A 20,925-nucleotide genomic window follows, 5' to 3' on the forward strand; every position below is an offset into this window, starting at 1 on the left:
GCTGGAGTTGTTGCCATTTCCTTCTCCAGGGGATCTTCCTGACCCAGGGATGGAACCTGGATCTTCTGTATTGCAGGTGGTTTCTTTACTGTCTGAGTCATCAGGGATGAGGTATATATATCAATGAATACTCTTTATTGCAATATTTATGAAGCTGTGACCTATTAGGTGTGATACGTTATTTTTCATTTTATGCTGTAATTAGGTGCTTGTGTGTTTTCCCTTCATTTCTATGTAGGGTGAGCCCATTTATCCCAAAGATAGAGAATCAAATCTCCTCAAGTACCAGGAGGCAAGATCTGAATAATCTTAGATTTTCCTTCTGAGAAAATACAAGGAAAGATATTTAAAAAGCAGTGTGACTTTTTTTCAATATAAAAGCTTTTTTGAATTAATAAATTAACATTTTTTCTACATACAGTTCTCTAAGATATAAATTATAGATACATGTAACTACTGCTGTATTATATATATATATACTGTTATATATATACATATATTTGTTATATATATATACATATATACTGTTTTTCATATTTGTAGCTTATTTTGACTATTTCATTAAAAAATTGTCTGCTAGTACACATAAACTCCTTAAAGGAAGCATGATGGTTAATTTCATGTGTCAATTTTCCTGGGCAATGGTGCCCAAAGTGTTGGTCAAACATTCTGGATGTTTCTGTGAAGGCGTTTTTTGAATGAGATTAGCATTTAACTTGATGGACTTGAGTAAAGCAGTCCTCATATGAGGTTAGTACTCATCCTAAATGTTGAAAATGTTAATAATGGCTGACCTTCTCACATATAGAAGAATTTCTGCCAGACACACAGTCTCTGAACTCTGCCATTTTTTCTTGGATCCCTAGCCTACTGCCCTATAGGGCAAAAACATGATCTGATTCCTTAAAAATCTCTCTCTCTTAGTAAGAATGGAAAAAAAATATATAAAGTTAATGTCATATACTATGTATGACATATATAAACATGTATAACATATAATGAAATGTGTATTAAACATAAAATATGTATTGTGTATTACACACTTGTATATATACACATACATATATCCTGTTGACTCTATTTCTCTGGAAAACTATAACACAAACTGTTGCTAATTTTATAGTTATAGATGAAATTGGATTTACAACATTAGCAATTCCTTAATGTCACCTTTCCTAATATTATTTTTAGTAAGATGATTAACATCTTACACAAATATAGATACTGTTTTTATTTGAGTTATAAATGTGACTTGCAACTTTATTTAAGCTGGGTTAAATTTGAAACTAAACATTGAGCTGTTGTGTAGAATTCTCCTTAGTTAAATGGCTTTGCTCCCTTCCTTTTCATTTTTTTCAACCTCTGATGATAAAGGAGCTTTGCATCTTACAAGGAACTCAGGAGAAAATGTTATTAACAGGAGTTTTCTATGAGAAAATTACATTGAGCCATATGGGCTTTCCAAATTTCACTGTATTACATACAAATGGGGACTTTAGAAGAGTAGAGGGAAATAAATGCCTCATACCCACAGTGGAAATTATTTGAGACATCTAAGGAGGAGGATCAGACAATATTAATGTTAGTGTTTTCAGAGATGTCTTTAGATTTTGCTTTGAATATATGTGATGAGAACACATGAAAACTGTAACTTTTATTGAGTGTTTAAGAAACTTTGTTATATATTATTATATATTAATGAGAATTTTAAAGGATTTCATGCAGCTGTAAGATGAAAAATAATCCAATTTTGATAAAATAAGAAAAAAATAAAATCTGCTACAATTAATGGTTTCAAGAGGTCCATGAACACAGCTAACAGCTATTCACCTCTGGCATTTGCACAAATAATTGATTACTTTGCCCAGGCCATCATGTCCTTCCATTGCCATTACTATTAACATCATTAATTGTCTATTTGGCTGTTTCAATTAGTACAGATGTCACAGCAATAATTACATACTCTGCCCGTTTTTCTCCACAACTGTCCCATTTTATTTCTCTAATTCTAGTGATGGAATTTAGGACTATCCCATTTGGGGCTGTTCTTCTGTTTAGTTCATCATAATTGATTGGGTAAACACAGATTGATTTAATTTTTGCCTATTTCTTGCTACTAATTCTCATATCCTCATCAGAATTCATTCAACATTATTATTCAGAGATTATTTCTCATTCAGGATTCCCAAAGTAAGCTTATTGAATCAAAGGAATTCAGTGCCAAAGCAGTATTTAAGAATATATTATTCATATTATTGGCCCAATACTAAGCAGTGTCTACATAATTTGTAGACTTCAGTACTAAGTAAAAATATAGGATTTCTTGTCCAAAAAATTAAGAATTTCAGGACAGTGCCTGCAGAGTATTGAACTAATGCTAGGGTCCTTCTGAGCACTGGGCCCTCTGCAATTGGCCAGTTCATATACATAAAGCCAGACTGAATTCTTCCCATATCATCTTGACCATGTGGTTATTGGGCCTCTAATTACACTGTCACTTTCAGAGACAGAAAACACACTACTTATCAAAGCCAACCATCTTCAGTTCAACAGTTGCATCTGTTAGAGGGTTCTTCCTTATTATTTCAAAATAAGGGTGGGAAGTATGATGGCACAATGAACTATTGAAGCTTCTAAAATTATTGTTGTTTATTATTAGGCATTTTTTTCTCTCACATTTCCCCCTTGCATCCAGTGTTTCAAAGGCAAATGTGGGAAAGGAACTAAGATGATGCCAACTACATTACTTTCACTCCATTGGTCTTCTTTACTAATTAGATCTCTTTTCTCTCCTAAAAGTAGAAGGAGTAATACCTTTAACAATACATCTAGCATAAATTTTTAAAAGGAAAGGAATAGGGTAAGAAATGAGGGGTAAAATGTGACATGATGCCATTGAACCTAGTGGCTCCTGGATGCAAATTATTTTGAGAACACATAGTTTCAGAAATATAGATATTGATAGAAATTCCAAATGTAGACTTCGTGGTCGAACTAAGTACAATCTGAATCTCTTATTTTTTTTTTTTTTTTTTTTTTAATTTATTTATTTATTTATTTATTTATTTTTTAATTTTAAAATCTTTAATTCTTACATGTGTTCCCAAACATGAACCCCCCTCCCACCTCCCTCCCCATAACATCTCTGTGGGTCATCCCCATGCACCAGCCCCAAGCATGCTGTATCCTGCGTCAGACATAGACTAGCGGTTCAATTCTTACATGATAGTATACATGTTAGAATCTCTTATTCATTGTTGTTAGAGCAATGAAAAAAAACTAGAGATCTGTTCTTTTTGAGGTACCTTTGATTAGGTAACTAGATGTATTATTTTCACATATCCACCCTTAATGAAAACATTAGTATTACTAATATTTTCACATTCATTTCTTTGAAGACTATATGGATTAACTCCATTAGTTTAGGCACTTCAAAATGGCATTTGTACTCCATGCTCTTTTTAATCCTGTTATATATGCTTAGAGCTTCTCTAGTGGCTCAGACAGAAGACATTAGTTTGATCCCTGGATCAGAAAGATCCCCTGGAGATGGGAATGGCAATGCACTCCAATATTCTTGCTTGGATAATTTCATGGACCGAGGAGCCTGGCGGGCTACAGTCCATGGGGTTGCAAAGAGTAGGACATGACTGAGCGACTATGACTTTCACTTTTTCATGCATACTTAACATGATCTCTTTCTCCTTGTCTGTTATAAGAAATCTTATTTATCTCTGTAAGACTTTTCCTGCCCTTCTCATTTTGAACCTCTCTCTCTCTCCCCAATTATATATAATCTCCTCCTCATTTGAATTCTTATAAAAATTCATTTGCTCTTTCCTCAGTGTATTTCTTATTTTACCCAACTTCTACACTGGAAGAAAAATTGGAGGTCATCCTTAGAGCATATAGCATAGCTTTCAATGAATATTTACTAAATTTATTGAGCAAAATATAATTAATCATAATTTTACTCATTGAGTTTGATAAATACTTACTGAATTTATTTATAATCCATATAAAAAAAGAAAAAAGAAAACACATAAATCCCAAATCATAAAGAAAACAGTACTGCTTGGTTTTAGACATATTAGATAGCTATCTCTATCTTTATACCTATACATATGTATTTTGGGGCTTTAAAGTAAAATAAATACTAGTTTTTGACACAAAACTAATTCATAAATCATATAAGAATGTTTTCACAATGATTAATATTTGTTGATTTTTCTTCTCCTTCTGGAACCCATATAATGTGAATGCTGATATATTTAATGTTGTCTCAGAGGTAATTTGAACTATACTCATGTTTAAAATTTCTTTTTTTTCTTTTTGCTGTTCCAGTTCACTGATTTCCACTATTCTGTTTCCCAAATTGCTGATCCTTTCTTCTGTCCATTGAATTTGGTGTTGATTCTCTCTAGTGTGTTTTATTTTAATTTCAGTTTTTTTTCAATATGTATATGGTCAATTAATCTATGATATTTAAGGCATGAATAAACAGTGTAGAAAATGCATCTCTTCAATAAATGGTGTCAGGAAAACTGGACAGTGATATTCAAAATAATAAAACTAACCCACTTTCTTATACCATATACCAAAGTAAATTCAAGATGGATTAAAGACTTAAATGTAAGACTTGAAACTATAGAATTCCTATAAGAAAACATAGGTGGTATAATCTTTGACATTAGTCTTAGCATTATATTTTTGAATCTGTTTCCCCAGGAAATGGAAACAAAAGCAAAAATAAATGAGACTACACCAAACTAAACAACTTTCACACAGAAGAAAAAACTATGAAAAAATAAAAAGTTGCCTACTGAGTGAGAGAGAATATATGCAAATGATATGTCCAATAGGCATTGATATCCAAAATATATAATTTAAACTACTCAAAAATAATAAAACAATATGATAAAAAATTGACAGAGACCCCAAATAGACATTTTTTTTAACATAAAGGTAGAAAGAGACACAAAAAAAGACACTCATCATCACTAACCATCAGGGAAATGCAACTCAGAACCATAATGAGATATAACACATGCTTGTCAAAATGGACATTGCCCAAAAAGATAAGCTGGACCACAAGGAAGGCTGAGCACCAAAGAATTAATGGTTTTGAATTGTGGTGCTGGACACTCTTGAGAGTCTCTTGGACAACAAGGAGATCACACCAGTCAATCCTAAAGGAAATCAACCATAAATATTCATTGGAAGGACTGATACTGAAGCTGAAGCTCTAATAATTTGACCTCCTGACTTGAAGAACCTACTCATTGGAAAAGAAATTGATGCTGGGTAAGATGGAGGGCAGGAGGAGAAGCGGGCAGCAGTGAATGAGATAGTTAGATAGCATCACTGACTCAATGCACATGAGTCGGAGCAAACTCCAGGAGACAGTGAAGGACAAAGAAGCTTGGCGTGCTGCAGGTCGTGTGGTTGAGAAGGGTCAGACATGACTTAGTGATTGAACAACAAAGCCAGGATGTGGAGAAAAGAGAACCCTTGTTCACTATTGATGGTAGTATAAATTGGTGGATTCAATATGGAAAACAGTAGGGAGCTTCTTCAAGAAATTAAAAATGGAACTTACTAAAGCAAACAAAAACACTAATTCAAAAAGTTACAAGCACATCAATGTTTATTGCAGCATTATTCTCAGTAGTCAAGATATGGAAGCAACCTAAGTGTCCATCGATGAATAAAGAAAATATGATAATGTGTTATGTGTATAGATACAAAACTGAAAATAATGAAAAATAATGAAAATTAATTTTCACCAAAATTAATGAAATCTTTCAATTTGTGACAACATGAGTGAAACTAGAGTGTATCATGCTTAGGGAAATAGGTCAGGCAGAGGAAGACAAATACCATATTATTTTGGGTTTCCCTGGTGGCTCAGCTGGTAAAGAATCTGCTTGCAATGCAAGAGACCTGGGTTTGATCCCCAAGTTGGGAAGATCCCCTGGAGAAGGGAAAGGCTACCCATTCCAGTATACTGGCCTGGAGATATATAGTCCATGGGGTCATATTATTTTACTTTAAATTAGAACAAATGTATGAATACAAGAAAACAAACAAACAAAATCTTCTCATCAATACAGAGAAAAAAAAAATTGGTCAATGCCAGAGAAGAGATGATGGGAAGTTGGGCAAAATAGGTGAAGGAGATTAACAGATACAAACCTCCAGATATAAAATAAAAGAAATAAGTCACAAAGATGTACATAATACAGAATATAATAAATAATAATGTAATCAATTTGTATTGTGACAGATGGTGACTAGATTTTCCCTGGTAATACATGAAAATATGGAATCAATATGTTGTACACCTGAAACTAATATAATATTGTAAGTCAATTATTCTGCATTAAAAATTGATTTTTAAAAACAATGAAATTTTGTGATCACAGTGGCATAAGCTAAGTGACTATTGATGCTTACATACAAAGCAGCAGTGAAAAAAAATTTTGTTCCATTTTGAGGAAATTTTTGAAGGATAATTTAAATATGCTTTAAAGGCACTTGCGACCTATTGACCATCTTAAAAGTATTTTAATGGTCATAGATACTGAAATGGAGAATTTTTACCTAAATCTTCCATTTTTTTTAAACAATTTTTATTGACGTGTAGTTGATTTACAATGTTGTGTTAGTTTCAGGTGTACAGCAAAGTGAATCAGTTATACATATATATCTGCTCTTTTTTAGATTCTTTTCCCATACAGGTCTGTATAATTTAAACTTAGTAATAAAAATAATACATTTTCACCAATATATTTTAAATAACTTCAAGTTATTTAAACTTTAAATTCAAGAAATATTTGTTACTATGGCTATCAGAATCATTTTTCCACCATTTTAATGACTTTTAATGAGTCTTTGCAGATATTTACATAGATTTATTTTTTCTCATACCATATAATTGCTGATTCTGTCTTTTATAGTAGATTAATCCTAATAGAATGATATACTTAAATTAAACATTTCAATGCCAAATTTTGAAGTAATCATGCATTATGTTTTCTCATAGATAATGAGAAACTGCTGTCAGTTATAATTTAATAAAGATATATATTTCATTTCTTAGAGTATTTATATGCATTTTATTAATTGAACATTGATTGAGTTTTACTCTGCCCTAGGAAGATACCAAGTACTGAATATGTATGTAAGTATATATGTATATATGTGTGTGTTTATATATATATGCTGCTGCTGCTGCTAAGTCACTTCAGTTGTGTCCGACTCTGTGTGACCCCATAGATGGCAGCCCACCAGGCTCCCCCGTCCCTGGGATTCTCCAGGCAAGAACACTAGAGTGGGTTGCCATTTATACATATATATATATAATTTGTAAAAAGATATCATGATTGTTATATACATACATGATTCAAATATAAACAGATAATTGAGAATATGTTAGTGCTATTGAAGATAGCTTACTGTAGTTTTATGAATATAGAAAACAGAACAACTTCTTGAAGGGAATTGAGGGGCAATGCAGAAGTGATGTTTAATGTTTGATCCAAGGGAGAAATGATGAGGACCTACACTTGGATGGTGACAGATGGATGGTAAGAATAGCCTGAATTTGAGAGAAAAGTGTGAGGGAGAATTGACAGCTTTGGTGACAGAGCATTTTGCTGCCAATCACAGTGAAAGTGCTTTATTATAAGAAATATGTAATATAAAACATGTATGCTTTCACTAAGTATTGGTATTCTTGGCTTAGCAATTATCTTGAGGTGTTTAATCATTTTTATATAGCTCATGATTAAAGAGAATGTGAGATTGATAATATTGATAATGGAAATAGGAAACATTTATTTATGCAAAATATTGGAATTTCAGAATCTGTATAGAGGATGACTCTTTCAGAGGAGACTTAGGTCCAGGAACATAGTGGCAGAATCCAAGACTCCTGACTCTGTTGATCTGAGGCATGAAAATTGACTTAAGTCATTTCATTGTATCATTGAAGTATGCTTATATAGTTTTGGAGTAATAGTTATTCCTAATTTATTAGTACCCAGCACACACCACATTCAACTGCGATATATAATAGACCTGTGGTTCGTGAATTTGTACAGGAGACAGGGATCAAGACCATCGCCATGGAAAAGATATGCAAAAAAGCAAAATGGCTGTCTGGGGACGCCTTACAAATAGCTGTGAAAAGAAGAGAGGCAAAAAGCAAAGGAGAGAAAGAAAGATATAAGCATCTGAATGCAGAGTTCCAAAGAATAGCAAGAAGAGATAAGAAAGCCTTCTTCAGCGATCAATGCAAAGAAATAGAGGAAAACAACAGAATGGGAAAGACTAGAGATCTCTTCAAGAAAATTAGAGATACCAAGGGAACATTTCATGCAAAGATGGGCTCAATAAAGGACAGAAATGGTCTGGACCTAACAGAAGCAGAAGATATTAAGAAGAGGTGGCAAGAATACACAGAAGTGTACAAAAAAGATCTTCACGACCCAGATAATCATGATGATGTGATCACTAATCTAGAGTCAGACATCTTGGAATGTGAAGTCAAGTGGGCCTTAGAAAGCATCACTACGAACAAAGCTCGTGGAGGTGATGGAATTCCAGTTGAGCTGTTTCAAATCCTGAAAGATGATGCTGTGAAAGTGCTGCACTCAATATGTCAGCAAATCAGGAAAACTCAGCAGTGGCCACAGGACTGGAAAAGGTCAGTTTTCATTCCAATCCCAAAGAAAGGCAATGCCAAAGAATGCTCAAACTACCGCACAATTGCACTCATCTCACATGCTAGTAAAGTAATGCTCAAAACTCTCCAAGCCAGGCTTCAGTAATACGTGAACTGTGAACTCCTTGATGTTCAAGCTGGTTTTAGAAAAGGCAAAGGAACCAGAGATCAAATTGCCAACATCTGCTGGATCATCAAAAAAGCAAGAGAGTTCCAGAAAAACATCTATTTCTGTGTTCTTGACTATGTCAAAGCCTTTGACTGTGTGGATCACAATAAACTGTGGAAAATTCTGAAAGAGATGGGAATACCAGACCACCTAACCTGTCTCTTGAGAAATCTGTATGCAGGCCAGGAAGCAACAGTTAGAACTGGACAGGGAACAACAGACTTGTTACAAATAGGAAAAGGAGTACGTCAAGGCTGTATATTGTCACCCTGCTTATTTAACTTACATGCAGAGTACATCATGAGAAACGCTGGACTGGAAGAAGCACAAGCTGGAATCAAGATTGCTGGGAGAAATATCAATAACCTCAGATATGCAGATGACACCACCCTTATGGCAGAAAGTGAAGAGGAGCTGAAAAGCCTCTTGATGAAAGTGAAAGAGGAGAGTGAAAAAGTTGGCTTAAAGCTCAACATTCAGAAAACGAGGATCATGGCATCCGGTCCCATCACTTCATGGGAAATAGATGGAGAAACAGTAGAAACAGTGTCAGACTTTATTTTTGGGGGCTCCAAAATCACTGCAGATGGTGACTGCAGCCATGAAATTAAAAGACGCTTACTCCTTGGAAGAAAAGTTATGACCAACCTAGATAGCATATTCAAAAGCAGAGACATTACTTTGCCGACTAAGGTCCGTCTAGTCAAGGCCATGGTTTTTCCTGTGGTCATGTATGGATGTGAGAGTTGGACTGTGAAGAAGGCTGAGCGCTGAAGAATTGATGCTTTTAAACTGTGGTGTTGGAGAAGACTCTTGAGAGTCCCTTGGACTGCAAGGAGATCCAACCAGTCCATTCTGAAGTAGATCAACCCTGGATTTCTCTGGAAGGAGTGATGCTAAAGCTGAAGCTCCAGTACTTTGGACACCTCATGCGAAAAGTTGACTCATTGGAAAAGACTCTGATGCTGGGAGGGATTGGGGGCAGGGGGAGAAGGGGACGACCCCGGATGGGATAGCTGGATGGCAACACAGACTCGATGGACATGAGTCTGAGTGAGCTCCAGAAGATGGTGATGGACAGGGAGGCCTGGTGTGCTGCGATTCATGGGGTCGCAAAGAGTTGGACACGACTGAGCGACTGAACTGAACTGATCTGAACTGAACTGAAACATTTGATGAGTGAAGACATGCTTCAGAGCGAACCAAAGAAAATTGTGAATGTATCATTTCCATTCACCTACTGTTTTTGAGGGGCTGTAGAAATGTGATCGGTCCCTACTGTAGCACATGATGAAAGAAACAGAATTATACCATTCTTAGATTTTACCTTCTTGTTGAAGAAAAATTGAAAACCAAAAGATGATGCAACAAAATAAATCAGCATCTAAAATAAAATGCATAGCAAACAAGAGATTTTGAAAGCTTAAGTTGGAAAGGAAAAGTAACAAGAAATTTAAAACATATATGCACACAGAAAGAGGTCAAATTAGTTTGATGTTTGTAATGACATTAAAGAAATAAGACTGGAATATATCCAACTTAATTTTGTTTTTAACTGTTTTAAATATAACTAAAATGATTGCAATTCTGTAAAGATAAGTAGTTTTTATTTTTAAAAGAGAATGAATTTAAAAAGATAAATAATAGAGCGCTTTTGAATTGAGGTAATCTCAGGTGAAAAAAAATTTTTTTTTCTAGTTTCCAGATCAACATGTTCAGTTTTTTACATAGGCAAAACAGAATGAAATATTTATGAAGATGGGGAAAAATACACCCAAGCAGTGTATCGACACTTACTGCAAGAAGTTCTGTGTCAGCCATGGTGGTCTGTGGGATGTTTTGGAGGCAAGGATGTATGCAGCACCATGATCAGAGTGAGTGCATTCAGAAGCAGAGTATCCTTCCTGGCTCCAAGTGCACTCCAGTGAATTGTGTAGATCTGGTCTGCCCCTCTTTGAGTACAGGACGGAATGAGAAATAATTCAGTGTTGTGTCAGACTTCAGAAATTACCCTCCCAGATGAGGTTTCAATATACAGATCATCCTGCCTGGGGGTATCTGGGCTGCTTTGATAACAGAATTAAATTGGCCTCTGAAGAAGGTATGATCTGTTGGTAAAAGCATTTCACAGAAATGATTTTCCCTCTAGTTCTTCATTTATCAACAAAATACCATTAGAGATGGAAAATAAAATCATGAAATTACTTATAATCTTCTGAATGAGGCAATTGAGACACTTAGAGTGTTCTTAAAAATGGTATTTTAAATAATGGGCTTCATAGAAGATCCCAAATTAAAAAAGAATTAGAAAATTATCCCATATTTCGAAGTTTGACAATAGGAGAGCAAGTAAAATTGAGAGTATAGATAAAAAGTTATATGTGGTTGCTGCTGCTGCTGCTGCTGCTGCTAAGTCGCTTCAGTCGTGTCCGACTCGGTGCGACCCCAGAGACAACAGCCCACCAGGCTCCCCCGTCCCTGGGATTTTCCAGGCAAGAACACTGGAGTGGGTTGCCATTTCCTTCTTTATGTGGTTAGTGTATGTTATTATGTTTCTAACATTAAAGGAAAAAAAAAAAAAACTTTGAAGTACATTTACATTTATTTATCTGAGCACTCTCTCTCTCTCTCTTTTTTTTAAAAGATGTAAATGCACTTAACCAGCTGGAAAAAGAGCTATAATGTTGCAGATTATATTATTAGTTACAGAGATTCCCAGAAGATGCAGAGAGAATTTTAAAGTTAAGAAAATATCCAAGTTTAAAGAAACTTTGGCCACCTGATGTGAAGAGCCAACGCATTGGAAAAAACTCTGATGACTGGAAAGATTGAAGGCAAAAGGGGAAGGGGGTGACAGAGGTTGAGATAGTTGTATAACATTGCCAACTCAATGGACTTTAGTAAGCAAACTCCAGGAGATGGGAAAAGACAGGGAACCCTGGCATGCTGCAGTCCATGGGTTGCAAAAAGTAGGACACAACTTAGGGACTAAATGACAACAAAAATATTTAAAGAAAGAGCAAAATTCACTGAAGAAAAAGTGAATCCTATGTGACTTTACATTGTCTGCTCATTTATCTCCTTGTTAATATAGGCAGACTTTGGAAGTCTAGTTTTAATAACATAGTTGGTGGCATTTTTAGGCTTTATAGACTTTTGACAGATGGAATCATAAATTTGTTGATTTAATATCCTTAAACCTAAAATATTCCAGATGCAGATGTAACATAATAAGCGTTTATGGCATAGTTAGGATTAGTTATGATGTATTTTAAAATTTTTATCCTTATAACTGGATTCATTTTGGATATCAAAATATTGTCATGGTCTGTTATAAAAGGACCTAAATTAATTTGATGAAAGCGTCATCTGTCTATACGCAAATTTAAGAAGGTTTTTCTAATTGATGTGCCAAATTTCACACGGTGTAACTAAATTGCCACAGGAGATTTAAAGCAATTATATGAGCAATCTAGTCAAGACAAAGTTATAATCATCAACAAATATTTATGGAGTGTCCACTGAGTGCCTAGCTTTATATGAATTGCTATAAATCTGTTTTCATATCTGGAAGTAGATTGGGATGAAATGGGAGAGAAGAAAGTACAGAGGGCAAAATTCCCATTAAAAAATGATTTAGATTCTAAGTCTATAAAAAAGATAAGCTAGGAACTTAAAGAAATAAATTCTTATTTATATTTTGATTTATTATATTTTCTCGTAATTCTAAAATAGGACATGTGCCATTTTTTTACAAAGTCTTCTAAGATTAGTTTTTTTTTTTTACTTTAAGGAAGATTATAGCATTCATATAGGTCTATTGAGTCATTTTACAGTTAAATTAATTTTTGAGTGAGATATTCTAAAAAAAGAAGAAAAAGGTGATGTGTGTGCTGATTTAGAGGACTTATTGTTATTTTCATTTTTGGTAGAAGAAAACTTCAGACAGGACTGATCATTCTCTTCTTAAAGTTTTTGTCTTATACACATAGATCTCTAAAATAAGATCTTACATTTATGTCTTTTTTTCTGTACAAACTTTTAAAAATATACAGTTAGAAATCCATTTCAAATCATGGCCCATTTATTGCAATGTACACAGATGTTGCTAAGAGACCATGTGATGTGTTGTGATAGTTTCTATTCTACTTCATTCTCTTTATTTTATTTACAAATTCAAAAATACACTGCATTTATTTCATTACCCACCAATGGGTACTGACACACAATTTGGAAATGATTTTTCTACAATTTTGAGAATAAGCACAAGAAATAAGAAAAAAATAAACAATGGAAATTGAGCAATAAATGCATGGATCTAAATCCTAAATGCACAATGGAAGTTCTTGTACTCCTAAGAATTGTATTTTACTGCTAGTTATATTTTAAAATTTTCATGGTAACAAACCACTTGTTAATAGACTTCAGTAGGATATTTCAAAATAGTTTGTAAATAAGCACAGCACCTCTACTGGTTAACCTGCATTTTAGTTTCCTCCCTGAAGCCAGGTAAGCTGAGATTAATGAGTTGTAGGGCCTCTTTGTGCTTCTCTGTATATTAACATAGGCTGCACTGTGACAGAGTGTACATGTGAATCCATCCATATTGTTCAGTAGAACAGCAAACAGTGCTTCCAGTCTATGGATCACGTTGGCATTTCAGACTGACTGTCCTACTTGTGTGATTCCTTGGTAGCCATCATTAATTCTTTATCCAGAAAGATAAATAAAAATATCAAAATTTTTCCAAGGACACATTTGAATATATTCAATAGCACTATCAAATTAACATTGTTTCCTTTTGTTTTAATATATGTACAGGTAATATACACATATATAGATCTTGCATAATGTAATGATTAAAATGACTATAGGAAAGAATTATAAAATGCAACAAGTGTGACCCTTTGAATGTTGAGTTGAAAATAGATATGGGAGCTATGGCAACCAGATCTAGACTATCTGTATTGAATTTCAACTCATTTTGAATAATACTGAAGGAGAAATAGAGGTCCATAAGTTTGAGAGCATCTCATTTTCCAACAGAACCCATGAAGATGAATGTAATATCTTCCTGCTTGAAAACAAAAAGAAAACTGCTGTCAAAACCCACATTTTTTAATTTTAATTTTTTCAAAGGAAATTTACTTTTTATTCTAAAAGATTTCCTTTATTTTTCATATTTGTTTCTGATGGTAGCTTTAATTAATGTCATATCACATAGCTCTATGTTAAATCATTATAAAGCACATAATGATAGAATTATAATTATAAAATAATAATCTCATTTTAAAGTCATCTAAAAAGAAGCATTTTCTAAGTATGGTGGAGGGGAAGTAATGGACAATTTAATGAAGATGGTTAAAGTAATACAAATAGCTTTGGCTGCTAAAAAGGCAGATTAATAAAAAATCTTTATATTCTACTTTTTTCTGGAGAATTTGCTAAAGTTTGGATGATTGTAAAAGTTATTTTTGGTTTCTTTTTGTCTGCATTAATTGTCTTTATTTTGACTGTTATGATAATAATAAACAAAATGGAATAATGAGAGCTACTGTATCAGGACAATGATTTCTGGGAAAAAATATGTCTAGGGAATGTAAAGATTCTAGAAATGTAAACTGAGGAAGCCATGGCCTGTAGCATACATGGAAAAGGTCATGTGTTTAAATGGAATGAAACTTTATTAAATAACAGAGAATCTAAATACTTAAATGTTGTTGGAAGAAAGAATTGTGAAATGAAACAGAAGTTAGATAGCTTAACTGAGGGTATTTTTGACACCTCCAAGTCCTTACTCCTGAACACATAGAGGGCACAGCAAACAGACTCTGCCCCCAACAGCACAAGCTCTACCACTGAGATAATTATTAGGAATGATATAAATATATCAAGACTAAAAGGGGAGAGGACAAAGAGTGGTGTGGAACACTAAATCTGTTAAAGGGCTGATTAACATGTGAGAGATTGAGGGCAACCACCAGAAAGAGCAAGACTAAGAAAGATTGTATCATGAAAGTGAGATTTATGGTAGTGCAAGAAAAAAGAAGAGATTCAATTGCTATATATATATATATATATATATATATATATATATATATATATATATAAAACCTTTGCAATTTCTTGACTTTTTAAATATATTGTTATTGTTCAGTCACTCAGTCATGTCTGACTCTTTGTGACCTCATGGACTGCAGCATGCCAGGCTTCCCTGTCCTTCAACATCTGGAGTCTACTCAAACTCATGTCCATTGAGTCAGTGACACCATCCAACCATCTTGACCTCTGTCATCCACTTCTCCTCCTGCCTTCAATGTTTCCCAGCGTCAGCGTCTTTTCCAATGTGTTGGCTCTTTGCATCAATTGACCAAAATATTGGAGCTTTAGCTTCACCATCAGTCCTTCCAATAAATATTCAGGATTGATTTTCTTTATGATTGACAGGTTGATCTTGCAGTCTAAGTGACTCTCAAGGGTCTTCTTCAGCCACAGTTCAAAAGCATCAGTTCTTTAGCACTCATCCTTCTTTATGGTCCAACCCTCACATCCATACATGAGTACTGGGAAAACCATAGCTTTGACTAGATGGACCTTTGTTGGCAAAGCAATGTCTCTGCTTTTTAATATGCTGTCTAGGTTGGTCATAGCTTTTCTCCCAAGGAGCAAGTGTCATTTCATTTCATGGCTGTAGCCACTGTCTGTAGTGATTTTGGAGCCCAGTAAAATAAAGTCTGTCACAGTTTCCACTGTTCCCCATCTATTTGCCATGAACTGATGGGACTGGATGCCATGATCTTAATTTTTGAATGCTGAGTTTTAAGCCAGCTTTTTCTGCTCTCCTCTTTTACCTTCATCAAGAGGTTCTTTAGTACCTCTTTGCTTTCTGCCATAAGGTGGTGTCATCTGCATATCTGAAGTTAACGATATTTCTCCCAGCAACCTTGACTCCAGCTTGTGATTGATCCAGCCTAACATTTCACATGATTTACTCTGCATATAAGTTAAATAAGCAAGGTGACAATATACAGCCTTGATGTACTTCTTTCCCAATTTTGAACCAGTCCATTGTTTCATGTCTGGTTCTAACTGTTGCTTCTTGATCTGGATACAAGGAGGTAGAAAAGGTGTTCTGGTATTCCTATCTCTTGAAAAATTGTCCACAGTTTGTTGTGATTCACACAGTCAAAGGCTTTAGTGTAGTCAATGAAGCAGAAGTAGATGTTTTTCTGGAATTCTCTAGCTTTTTTATATGATCCAACAGAGGTTGGCAATTTGATCCCTGGTTCCTCTGCCTTTTCTAAATCCAGCTGGAACATATGGAAGTTCTTGGTTCACGTACTGGTGAAGACTAGCTTGGAGAATACTGGTATGTGTGTATGTGTGTGTATATATATATATATATATATATATTTTTTTTTTTTAAAAACCAAAAACCTCAGATCAACTGCATGTAACATGAACAACAAACAACATGTAACAGTAAAGAAAATTGTAGAAACCATTAATTAGAGCCCATTTTGGCACAAAGAGCAGCTGAAAAACAGTGTCCAGAAAAAGGGCAATGGAGTTGGCAATATATGCTAGGTATTTTATTTTGATTTCCATTTATTTTTAAATATTTCAAGAATTTTTGCCAAGTTGTCTGTGATATTCTGAGCAAGATATCTACTAATATATGTGGCTGGATAATATTTTGCTATTTTCCTTTTTCTCTTGATACTTACAAGTCACCAATAGAAATGCTGACTCTGTACTTATTAGCTTCTAACAAGTTTGTGATGCATTGAACAGAGAGAATAGAAGTAGTACACATGTCTTTTCTGGTGTTTGACTACATAGAAGTTTGTGCATACTCAAAAATAAGTATTGTGATTTTGGAAAAAGCAATTTCCCCATACAATTAATAGTTTTCCTCAAGTTGAGAGAAAGAGAAGTGTGGTAGATGGCAAGAAAGAAAATAGGCTACTTGTTTATAGACAAGTATCTCCTAAGAGGCAGCAAGAACCTATGCTGAATATGCAAGAACTTATGCAAAATTACAAGGTAAAGATTTTATGTCTGAAGCGTGGGACAGGAACATTATAAAACAAACATATTAGAAAGATAAACTGATAAAAATAAAAATAAAAATGGAGGTCAGTAATCTATTTCCATCTCTAAAGAGCTGAAATTGCAAAAGATACCATAATGGTGGTAAAATCCCAGAAACAAGTAAGTCTAAATTTATTAAAAGTTGACTTTTCATTTTTCTTGTCAGATTTGAAGAATGTGAACTCATAGTTAGAAATGAAGTTATAAAAAACAGGTGGCACTAGTGGTAAAGAACTCATTTGCTAAATGCAGGAGACATAAGAGACACAGGTTCAATCCCTGGATTGGGAAGATTCCCGGAGAAGGGCATGGCAACCCACTCCAGTATTCTTGCCTGGAGAATCCCGTGGACAGAAGAGCCTGGCAGGCTACCACCCATAGGGTCATTAAGATTTGGACACGACTGAAGTGACTTAGCACAATATTGTAAAAGCAACTATATTCCAATAAAAATTAGTTTTAAAAAGCAATATTGTATATCTTTGAGTTTGCTGCGATTCACTCCTATACACCTGCTAAATCTAAGTAGAAAACAAAGCATGATGGATATGGAAAGATGGTGGCTTTTTATCCGAGGAATTAATCTGATTTTGCCCACCTTCAGGGCTTTTGTTGTTAAAATAAACTTGTTCTCTTTAATAGCTCCCTTTGAAAAAATCTTTTATTTTGTATTGGTTACAGCAAATTAACAATCAATGTTGTGATAGTTTCAGGTGAACAGTGAAAGGACTCAGCCATACACATACACATATCCATTCTTCCCTAAACCTATCTTCAATCCAGGATGCCACATAACATTTAACAGAGTTACATGTGCTATATAGCAGGTTCTTGTTGGTTATTTATTTTAAGTATAGCAATGTGTTCATGCCTATCCCAAACTCCCTTCCCTCCATCCTTCTCCCTAGAAACCATAAGCTCATTCTTGAAGTCTGTGATTTTGTTGCTCTTTTATAAGTAATTTAATTTGTATCATTTCTTTCTAGATTCTGCATGTAAGGGATGTCATATGATATTTCTCCTTCTCTGACTTCACTCAGTATGACACTCTCTAGGTCTATCCATTTTGCTACAAATAGCATTATCTCATTCTTTTTTATGGCTGAGTAATATTCCATTGTATGTATGTATCACATCTTCTTTGTCCATTTCTCTATTGATGGGCTTTTAGGTTGCTACCATGTCTTGACAGTTTTAAAATGCTACAGTGAAATATATTGGGGTGTATGTATCCTTCTGGATCGTGTTTTCCTCTGGATTTATGCCCAAGAGTGGGATTGCATGGTCTTATGTTAGTCTACTTTCAGTTTTTAAAGGAATCTCCATGCTATTCTCCATAGTGGCTGTACCAATTTACATTCCCACCAACAGAGTGAGAGGGTTCCCTTCTCTCCATATCCTTCTCAGTATTTATTGTTTGTAGATTTTTTGATTATAGCCATTCTGGCTGGTGTGAGGTTATATCTCATTGCAGTTTTGATTTATATTTCTCTAATGATTAGTGATATTCAATATCTTTTCATGTGCCTGTTGGCCATCTTATGTCTTCTCTAGAGAAATGTCTGTTTAGGTCTCCTGCCCATTTTTTGAGTGGGTGTTTTATTTTGATGCTGTTACGCATCATGGGCTCTATGTAAATTTTGGAGATTAATCTTTATTGCTCACATTATTTGCAAATATTTTCTCCTAATCTATATAATGTCTTTTCATTTGTTTATTGTTTCCTTCACTATGCAAAAGTTTTTGAGTTTAAGTAGGTATATTTGTTTGTTTTATTTTTATTTCCATTATTCTGGGAGATGGATCAAGAAAGGTATCTCTGTGGGTTATGTCAGAAAGTGTTCTGCCTATGTTTTCCTGTAAGATTTTAATAGTGCTTGCCCTCACATTTAGGTCTTTAATCCATTTTGAGCTTATTTTTGTGCATCGAGTTAAAGAATGATCTAATTTAATTTTTTTACATGTAGCTGTCCAGTTTCCCCAGCACCATTTGTGGAAGAGACTGTCTTTGCTGCTGTTTAGTTGGTTCAGTGATATCCGACTCTGTGCTACCCTATGGAATGTAGCCTTCCAGGTTCCTCTCTCCATGGGAATCTCCAGGTAAGAATACTAAAATGGGTTGCCGTTACTTCTTCAGGGAGAGACTGTCTACAACATTGTATATAGACTCACCTCCTTTGTCATATTAATTGTCCATAGGTGCATGGACTTATTTCTGCATTTTCTATTCTGTTGCATTGATTTAGATTTCTATTTTTGTGCCAGTACCATACTGTTTGGATAACTGTAGCTATGTAGTACAGTCTGAAGTCAGGGAGCCTGATTCCTCCAGCTCTGTTTTTATTTCTCAAGATTGCATTTTCTATTTGGGAACTTTTGTGTCTCTATACAAACTTTGAGATTTTATTTTTTTGTTTTAGTTAACAACCACCTTTTAAACTTGATTGTTTCAGAGCTTAGATAACTCCTATAAGTGTTTTTATGCACTTATTTCTCATATGACAAACTATGATATAAGTTCAGTTTAGTTCAGTCACTCAGTTTTGTCTGACTCTTTGTGACCCCATAAATCACAGCACGCCAGGCCTCCCAGTCCATCACCAACTCCCGGAGTTCACCCAAACTAATGTGCATTGAGTCGGTGATGCCATCCAGCCATCTCATCTTCTGTCATCCCCTTCTCCTCCTGCCCCCAATCCCTCACTTCATCAGAGACTTTTCCAATGAGCCAACTCTTCACATGAGGTGGACAAAGTATTGGAGTTTCAGCTTTAGCATCAGTCCTTCCAATGGACACCCAGGACTAGTCTCCTTTAGGATGGACTGGTTGGATCTCCTTGCAGTCCAAGGGACTCTCAAGAGTCTTCTCCAGCACTACAGTTCAAAAGCATTAATTCTTTGGTGCTCAGCTTTCTTCACAGTCCAACTCTCACATCCATACATGACCACAGGAAAAAACATAGCCTTGCCTTGACAGACGTTTGTTGGCAAAGTAATGTCTCTGCTTTTCAATATGCTGTCTAGGTTGGTCATAACTTTTCTTCCAAGGAGTAAGAGTCTTTTAATTTCATACAAACACCATTTACAGTGATTTTGGAGCGCCCCAAAAGAAAGTCTGACATTGTTTCCCCTGTTTCCCCATCTATTTCCCATGAAGTGATAGGACCAGATGCCATGATCTTAGTTTTCTGAATGTTGAGTTCTAAGCCAACTTTTTCACTCTCCTCTTTCACTTTCCTCAAGAGGCTTTTTAGTTTCTCTTCACTTTCTGCCGTAAGGGTGGTTTCATCTGCATAGCTGATGTTATTGATATTTCTCCCAGCAATCTTGATTCCAGCTTGTGCTTCCTCCAGCCCAGTGTTTCTCATGTTGTACTCTGCATATAAGTTAAAAAGCAGGGTGACAATATACAGCCTTGATGTACTTCTTTTCCTATTTGGAACCAGTCTGTTGTTCCATGTCCAGTTCTAACTGTTACTTCCGGACCTGCATATAGGTTTCTCAAGAGGCAGGTCAGGTGGTCTGGTATTCCCATCTCCTGAAGAATTTTCCACAGTTTATTGTGATCCACACAGTCAAAGGCTTTGGCATAGTCAATAAAGCAGAAATAGATGCTTTTCTGGAGCTCTCTTGCTTTTTTGATGATCCAGCGGATGTTGGCAATTTGATCTCTGGTTCCTTTGCCTTTTCTAAAAGCAGCTTGAACATCTGGAAGTTCATGGTTCATGTATTGCTGAAGCCTGGCTTGGAGAGTTTTGAGCATTACTTTATTAGCGTGTGAGATGAGTTCAACTGTGAAGCAGTTTGAGCATTCTTTGGCATTGCCTTTCTTTGGGATTGGAATGAAAATGGACATTTTCCAGTCCTGTGGCCACTGCTGAGTTTTCCAAATTTGCTGGCATAATGAATGCAGCATTTTCACAGCATCATCTTT

Source organism: Budorcas taxicolor, chromosome 17 (genome assembly GCF_023091745.1).
Source record: "Budorcas taxicolor isolate Tak-1 chromosome 17, Takin1.1, whole genome shotgun sequence".
NCBI classification, from domain to species: domain Eukaryota; kingdom Metazoa; phylum Chordata; class Mammalia; order Artiodactyla; family Bovidae; genus Budorcas; species Budorcas taxicolor.